Consider the following 9056-nt stretch of genomic DNA (forward strand, 5'->3'; position numbering starts at 1 on the left):
CTTGGGTGGAAAAGGCTACTTGTCAACAATGACCATTTTATTGTCCGAGAGAGATCCACTTGTAGGTACTCAAAGACACCATTGGGAACATGTCTTGGATCAGTTCTAGGCTTCATCTCTGGGTACCACTGAAGGAACCCCCCACCCCACACACACACCCCACACACATTTGTGAGAGCAACAACCGTCAGCAGTTCCAGGCTTTCATTCTCTCAGGGACAGAAAGGAACTGTTTCTGCCCTAATAATTTCAAAGTCTCAGAGACGAGTTAAGTTGAGAGGATGGGATGCTTTGCTCCCTGTCATCGTAATTAGAAGAATATGATAACTGGCTAGCCCTAGGTCCCATCGGCCAGAAGGAAAGTGTGACCCACACCCAAGAGCAAGGACCACAAGAGGGAAAGAGGTGACTCCCCCCCCTCAAAGAATCTGTTTCCTCTCTGCAGAAGGAGAGGTAGGATATTGCAAGCTGCCACCTGCTCACAGCTGGGCAGCCCACCACTAAGAACCATGACAAGGAGAGATGGCCCAGTGATTAAGAGCACCCAACTGCTCTTCCAGAGGTCCTGAGTTCAATTCCCAGCAACCACATGGTGGCTCACAACCATCTGTAATGGGATCCGATGCCCTCTTCTGGTGTGTCTGAAGTCAGTGACAGTGTACTCACAGACAAAAATAAATATTAAAAAAAAAAAAGAACCGGGCTGGGGATTTAGCTCAGTGGTAGAGCGCTTACCTAGGAAGCGCAAGGCCCTGGGTTCGGTCCCCAGCTCCAAAAAAAAAGAACCAAAAAAAAAAAAAAAAAAAAAAAAGAACCATGACAAGAGGAAGGTTCATCATGGCAGACAAAATGTACGTGCAGGACCAGGAGACAAGAAAAGGCTTTTAAAAAAAGGGGGGGGAGGGGGGGCTGGAGAGATGGCTCAGTGGTTAAGAGCACTGACTGCTCTTCCAGAGGTCCTGAGTTCAATTCCCAGCAACCACATGGTGGCTCACAGCCATCTGTAATGGGATCTGATGCCCTCTTCCAGTGTGTCTGAAGAAAACTACAGTGTACTTATATACAATAAATAAATAAAATTTAAAAAAAAAAAGAAAAGGCTTAAGGCTGTTCACTAAAGACACAGAGGGGTGGAAGTTCTCAGAAAATGTGGTACCCATAGCATACGACTGTCGGACCTTGATGTCAACTTGTGAGCGGAGCAGATCTACATTTAATATCTTCCCCAATATTTTCCCTCCAGAAAAAAAAAACATAGTGGGGGCCAATGAGATGGTTCAGCAGTCAGAGGTACTTGCTGCCCAGTCTAATGAAGGCGCCCAAATAACCTATCAGTTCTATTAATAGTAATCGCAGCTCCAAGAGGCTGATAACTATGTATCTGTAGTAAATTGGAAGGTGTGTGAGGGATGCCCTGTAAATATCTGGCCAGTGAAAATGACTGATTTTGGTTGATTTTTTGTTTCAGACAGGGTCTCACTACAGTCCGGGCTGACATCAAACTTTGTATGTACTAGAGGATGACCTTGAAGGGTTGTGGTTGTGGTTACAGGTGTGTGTATCATCATACACGACTTGGTTTTTCTCGGTGTTTGTTTGTTTAGTGGAAGTCGGAAGATGTAGCCTAGGCTGACTTCAAGTGTAGGCTAGTTTTGAGTTCACCTCCCAAGTGCTGAGATTACAAGTGTGAGCCACCACGCTTGGCTAAAATGTGGAGAGCTAAAAGAATGCTTTATGACCAGAATTTATCCTGAGAAAAGCCAGTGCCAGCCAGCAGCTGTCTGCCGATCCTAGGATCCTAGGAAGCTGACTCTGTCTACGGACAGAAGCTTGCACCGCCCTCCATTCATCCCTTCATTCCTGGATGCTGCCTGGGCTGTAGGGAGATAGCAACAACAGAAGAGATCCAGGGAAGCTGGGTGTGGTGGTGCACACCTTAGATCCCAGCTCCTGGGAGGTAGAGGCAGGAGGATCTCTGAGTTTGAAGCTAGCCAGGTCTACATAGTGAGTTCCAGGACAAACAGGGCTATATGGAGAGACTCTGTCTCAAAAATCTAAAAAAGGAAAAGAAAGAAAAGAGAAAGATTCCAGGTTGGCTCAGTGTTTAAGAACACTTGTTATGGGCTGGAGAGATGGCTCAGTGGTTAAGAGCACTGACAGGTCTTTCAGAGGTCCTGAGTTCAATTCCCAGCAACCACATAGTGACTTACAACCATCTGTAATGGGATCTGATGCCCTCTTCTGGTGTCTCTGAAGACAGCTACAGTGTGCTCACATACATTAAATAAATAAATCTTAAAAAAAAAAAAATAAGACCTTTAAAAAAAAAAAAGAACGGGCTGGAGAGATGGCTCAGCAGTTAAGAGCACTGACTGCTCTTCCAGAGGTCCTGAGTTCAAATCCCAGCAACCACATGATGGCTCACAACCATCTGTAATGGGGTCCGATGCCCTCTTCTGGTGTGTCTGAAGACAGCTACAGTGTACTCATATACAAAATAAATAAATAAATATTTAAAAAAAAGGGGGGGGGTTGGGGATTTAGCTCAGTGGTAGAGTGCTTGCCCAGGAAGCGCAAGGCCCTGGGTTCGGTCCCCAGCTCCGAAAAAAAAGAACAAAAAAAACAAAACAACAACAACAACAACAACAACAAAAACTACTTGTTATGGTCAGATATAGTGGCACATTCCTTTAATCCAACACTCTGTGAGTTTGAGGCCGGATTGGTCTGCATAGTAAGTTCCAGGATAGCCAGGACTATACAGAGAAACCCTGCCTCCAACCTCCCCCCACTAAAAAAACAAATATTTGCTTTTGCAGATAACCAGGTTGGATTCTCAGCATCCACACAGTGGTTCACAACAATCTATCATTCTAGATCTAGGGAGACTGAATCCTTAAGAGTTGTGCAGACCAGACACACGTGTGGTAAATCTACATACATGCAGGCAAAATATTCATACACATAAATAAAATATAAATAAACCTAAAAAAATAAAATAAAAAGTAGCCAGGCGGTGGTCGTGCAGCCCTTTAATCCCAGCACCAGGTGGTGGAGTGGGTAAAGGCAGGTGGATCTCGGTCACTTTGAGGCTAGCCTGCTCTATAGAGGAAGTTTCAAGACAGTCAGGGCCACACCGAAGCCCTGTCTCAAAAACAATGAAGAAATAAATCGATAAGTTAATAAATATAGAAAATAAAGATCCAAATCCTTGGTTTCATGGAACTTACAACACACACACACACACACACACACACACACACACACACACACACACATTAAAAGACAGTTTCGGGAGTTGGGGGAACACAACAGTAGACAAATGGGAAGGAAGAGAACGGAAAGGAGGAAGGAGGGTGGGGATGACCCTGGTGTCTGTGGTTTCGAGAGAGGCGGGAAGTGAGTGTAGTGGCTCCTACTGTGTGTGCAGCAGGAGGAAACTTGGTGAGGACGAGTGAGTGGGACAGGACGTGTGTGATTGCCTCTCCTCTCAGCCCCAAAAAGACAGCAGCACCTTCTCTTTCCACCCCTAAAAACACCTGTGTAACTTTCCTAGATGGAGGAGGCAGTGTGCCAGACACTGTCGCCAAGCAAATGACCTCAACAGGGAGCAGCCGGGTCACCACTGAGAATGTCACTGACCTTTCTGGGAGGGCTAACCCTCTCTATTCCTAGTCCCTACGTACACTAAGACCCTCTTGGTGCCTCCTCCTGTATTCCCAGAGCCATTATCTAATGTTTGTCTCCTAATCTGACCATCACAGAGTTTTTAAGAGTGTTCCACAGGAAGCCAGACTCAATGGTCCATGCCTTTAATTTCAGCATTGTGGAACAGAGGCAGGTGGATCCTTGTGAGTTTGAGGCCAGCCTGATCTACATAATGAGTTCCAGGACAGCCAAGCTGGGTGTATGTAGAGAGACCCTGCCTCAAAAAAAACCAAGTATTGTGTGGGGCAGGAGAGATTATTCATCAGTTAAGATGACATACCAGCTCAATTCCCAGCATCCCATTATCAGATAGCTTACAACAGCCTGTACATCTAACACCTCTTGCCTCTGCGGGGCACCATTGAATATGTGTGCATATTCACACACACATACACATAATTAAAAGTTATAAAGATAGGGTCTGGAAAGATGGTTCAGTAGTTATAAGTGCCAGTGCGAAGGCTCACAGTATTCTGTAACTCCCTCTACAGATACCCAGCATGCACCGGGTGCACACACATACATGCAGGTGAAACACCAATACACAAAAAATAAAAATCTCAAGACATGTTTTTAGTAACAAATCCTTTAAAAAAAGGAGTGGTCCTTAAGTTCGTCCCAGCTCCCTTGAACTCAAGAGCTCAGCAGTAGCTGGAACGACATAGCTAAACCATATTTACTTTTTTTTTTTAAGGTTTTCTCACTTTATTTTATGTGTGTTTTCCAAGTATGTTTATATGTGTACTACAGGGGTGCTTGGTGCTCACTGAGATGCAAAGAGAACATTGGATCTCATGGAACTGGTGTTGTGGATGCTTGTGGGTGCTGGGAATTGAACTTTGCTCCTACCCACTGTAGGAGCAAAGTGCTCCTAACCACTGAGCAATTTTTCTGCCCCTACATTTACCTTTTTACTTTTAAGGGGAGCGTGGAGCATGGTGGGTCATACCTACAATCCCAGCACTCAGGAAGTTGAGGCAGAGGGTCTCCAATTTAAGGCCAAACCCGGGCTACATAGCGAGACCTTGTCTGAAAGAAGAGAGGGGTGGTCTTAAAATGTAACTTGGATGCAAAAAACTCCAGCATGCACAAAGCCCTGGGTTTGATCCCAAGACCTGCACACAAAAACAGAAAGGAGAGAGAAGTTAAAGAGGAATCATTGTAAACCATGAAGACCAACTTGGTGGATGGGACATCACTTTTTCTTGGTTCAGAAGTTCTACATAGCCTTGGCTGTCCTGAAACACAATGTATATTCTGGGCTGGCCTCAGACTCACAAAGATCCACTTGCCTGGGTCTCCTGAGTACTGGGATTAAAACCACTATGCACAGCTTACTTTAGAGTGCTTTAAAAAAAGATGCATTTATTTATTTTACGTATATGAGTACACTATTGCTGGCACACCAGAAGAGGCCACTGAATCTCATTACAGATGGCTGTGAGCCACCACTGTGTGGTTGCTGAGAACTGAACTCAGGACCTCTGAAAGGGCGGTCGGTGCTCTTAACCACTGAGCCATTTCTCTAGCCCAAGAACTTTCTTTCTTTCTTTCTTTCTTTCTTTCTTTATTTATTTTCTTTTTTTCGGAGCTGGGGACCGAACCCAGGGCCTTGTGCTCGCTAGGCAAGCGCTCTACCGCTGAGCTAAATCCCCAACCCCGAGAACTTTATTTTTTATTTATTTGTTTTTGGTTATTTTGAGGCAGGATTTTTCCGTAGCCCTGGCTGTCCTGGAACTCACTCTCTAGACAGGCTGACCTCAAACTCAGAGACCCACCTGCCTCTGCCTTCCAAAGTTGAGTGCTACCGTGGCCAGTAAGAACTTTAATTTGAAAGCACACACACTTTTTCCTCCTGACCTTGAGAATTAATACTTTTTTAGCCTTAACTGTCTGTTGCGCTAACTTCATTACACTTGTTATCTATTACCACAACCACTCTAATTAGCACTACAATTAGCAGAGCATCCCAAGTTGTTACATAGCTTATGATGCAGCTCTGGTGACTTTAGGAGACACAGAACACACAGAGAAGCAGACTGTCCTGTCTACTCTCTGCTTCTCTGGCACTAGAATAAGGGCTGGCTTTCTTTTAGTCGAGACTCCTCGGAGGGTTGGATGCACTTTGCTCTTGGATTACAGAGTCTTCCATTTCTCTTCTCCTTGCATCTGTGTCTCTCAGGGAGATCGTTCCCTCTCTTCCTTCCTGGCCCCAACCCACACCAGGAATCCTTCTTTAGGAGGTCATTTCCTTTGTGGGGAACATCTCAGGCTTATCAAGGAGCAAAACCTACCATTGTGACTGAAATCCTTTGGCTCCTTAGGTACAAAAGAAGGGGAGGGAAGAAAGGGCTAAGGGTCAAATGAGAGTGCTAAATTCTCCTTGCTGGGTGACCTCTGACTCCTGCTGGCTTTGGGGTTACAGATTCTTAGTGTCGAGGAAGGTCACACTAGAGAGGCCATGTCTCCTCTACTGATGGAACTTCCCTGTTTATTTTGCAGTTCAGTTATTAGATGTGTTTGAGTGTTTTGCCATCAAGCATGTATGTGTACCACATGTAAGTTCGATGCCTGTAGAGGTCAGAAGAGGACAATGGATCCCTGGGAACTGCAATCCCCAGTGGTTGGACGGCTGTGAGCTGCTGTGTGGGTGTTGAGAATGGAAACCTCAGATTCTCTGCAAGAGCAGCTGCTCTTTTTTTTTTTTTTTTTTTTTTTTCAGAGCTGGGGACCGAACCCAGGGCTTTGCGCTTGCTAGGCAAGAGCTCTACTGCTGAGCCAAATCCCCAACCCCTAGAGCAGCTGCTCTTAAGTGATGAGCCCAGTTGTAATTTTTTTTTATGTTGTTTTTACAGACAGAATCTTAATAATTAGGGCTGGCTAGCTTGGAACTCACTATGTTGACCAGATTGGCCTCAAACTTGCAATGCTTTTCCTGCTTCTGTGAATGCCAAGGATACCGAGATGGGCAGACACACTTGCTTTAGGAGAAAGCTTAATTGTTTTTGTTAATTAAAATATTTAATGGTGGTGGAATATGCTTTAATCTAGCACTGGGGAGGCAGAGACAGGCAGATCTCGGATTTTGAGACCAGCTTGGTTTAGAGAGTGAGTTCCAGGACAGTCAGGACTGCACAGAGAAACCCTGTCTAGAATTTTTTTTTAAAAAGATTTGTTTTATTTATATGAGTACACTGAAGCTGTCTTCAGATATACCAGAAGAGGGCATCGGATCCCATTACAGATGGTTGTGAACCACCATGTGGTTGCTGGGAATTGAACTCAGGACCTCAGGAAGAGCAGTCAGTGCTCTTAACTGCTGAGCCATCTCTCCAGCCCCTAGAATTTTTTTTAATTTTATGCAATATATACTAGTGTTTTGCCTGCGTGAATGTCTTTGTACCTGTGGGAGTCTAGAAGAGTATGCTGGACACTCTGGAAATGGAGTTTTGGACAGTTATGAATTGTCATGTGGGTGCTTGTATTCAAACCTGGTTCCTCTACAAGAGCAGCAAATCTTAACTGCTGAGCCTTCTCTCCAGCCTCTGAAAAGAGTATTTTCAAAGAAAAAAGAAGGCCAGGTGTGGTGACACACACCTTTAAGACCCTTAATTCTACTTGAGAGGCAGAAGCAGGTGGATCTCCATGACTTTGGGGCTAGCAAGTGTGGTTTACATAGTGAATTCCAGGCCAAAACAGGTGAGCCTCCATCTAAAAAGAAAAAAAGAAATGAAATCAATGAGGAGGTGGAGGGCTGGTGAGATGGCTCAGCAGGTAAAGAGATTTGCTGCCAAGCCTGAGGTCCAGAGTTTTGAACCCCGGTACCTACGTGGCAGAAGGAAAGAACCAATTCCCTCAAACTGTCCTCTGACCTTCACACACAAATGAACAAATACATAAGTAAGTAAATGTAAAAATTATAAAAGAATGTGGGAAACAAAGAAGATTTTGCCATAGTGGTGCACACCAGTAATCCCAGTAGGAGGATCAGAAGTTCAAGGCCATCCACAGCTCTGTCATGAAGGAGGCCAGCCTGAGATACATAAGACTATGCAATGGTAAATGAATACATATTTCTTCTTGGGGAGGCAAAGCCAGGCAGGTCTCTGCCAGTTTGAGGCCAAGCTGATGTGCCGTCCAGAACTGCATAGTGGTACCTTGTTTAAACAAACAAGCAAGCAAAACAAATCTCTCTTTCCTTTTCACTTATCCTAAGAGCTGGGTTTGGACTTTCCCAGAGTCTCTGGTTAAGGTCTTGCCTTGAAGCTCAGCTGTCCTGAAAAGGGAGAAAGGGTAGCCCTTTTTCCCAAAGGGCCAGAATTTACACTGAATGGCCTCTGCTGCTGGTTCCGGTGACTAAGCTAGACCAAGATGAGTCACTGATAACAGGGAAGGTGCCCTTTCCCCTGCTGTCTCTCCCAGGGCTGGCTCAGGCTATGGGTGGAAGTTCTAGAAGGCCTGAGCTATTGACTAGGACAAGGATAACTTTAGTTTTGTTTTGAGACAGGGTCTCACTATATACAAAACGCAGTAGTAGTGGCTAGGCAGAGGTGGTGCATACCTTTGATCCCAGCACTGGGGAGGCAGAGGCAGGTGGATCTTTGAGTTCAAGGTCAGCCTGCTCTATAAAGTGAGTTCCAGGAGAGCAAGAGCTATCAGAGAAACCCTATCCTGAACACCCCACTCCCCAGTATTTTTTCATTAAAAATTTTTTTTGAGATAGATGATGATCATGAAGGAAGTGAAACTAGGAGATTCCTCTGGCTACAAATGAGAGTTTAAAAGGATCTGGCTGGTTGACATGGGAGCTCCCATAGAGAGAACTCCATTGCTTTGCCTGGCTGGACATTTTGTTTTCTTTGCCTTAAGTACCCTTCCCCACTTGCCATTCAACACCGAACCATTCAACCTACACCATCTCATCTGTGGACTCCTTGTTCTTATTTGCTTTCGTTTTATAATATAGGGCCTGAAACACAGTGATCCTCCTGTCTCAGTTTCCTAAGGGTTGGGATTACTGTCATAGTCACTTTACCCGGCCCTTGGATTCCTCTAGGATTACTTAGTTGATTTCCTTGTGTCTCTGTTTCCCATCACAGCAGACATTAATGGTTTCCTGATCCCTCCCACTGGTCTGTGAATTCGGTGACTTAAGGCTCAGTCTAGGTCAGTACTGCACCTGCAAGGCAAATGTGTTATCTATGGCTACTCCTAGATAGCAAGAACTTCGACTGACCTCCGGGGAAACCGAAGGAAACACCGGGAAAGACCAGCTTGTTAGGGAGCTTTGAGGGCATCCTGGGACCACATCATCTTTTTTACTCCAGTCCTTTTACTGGAGCTGCTAC

This window comes from Rattus norvegicus, chromosome 10, assembly GCF_036323735.1.
Source record: "Rattus norvegicus strain BN/NHsdMcwi chromosome 10, GRCr8, whole genome shotgun sequence".
NCBI classification, from domain to species: Eukaryota; Metazoa; Chordata; class Mammalia; order Rodentia; family Muridae; genus Rattus; species Rattus norvegicus.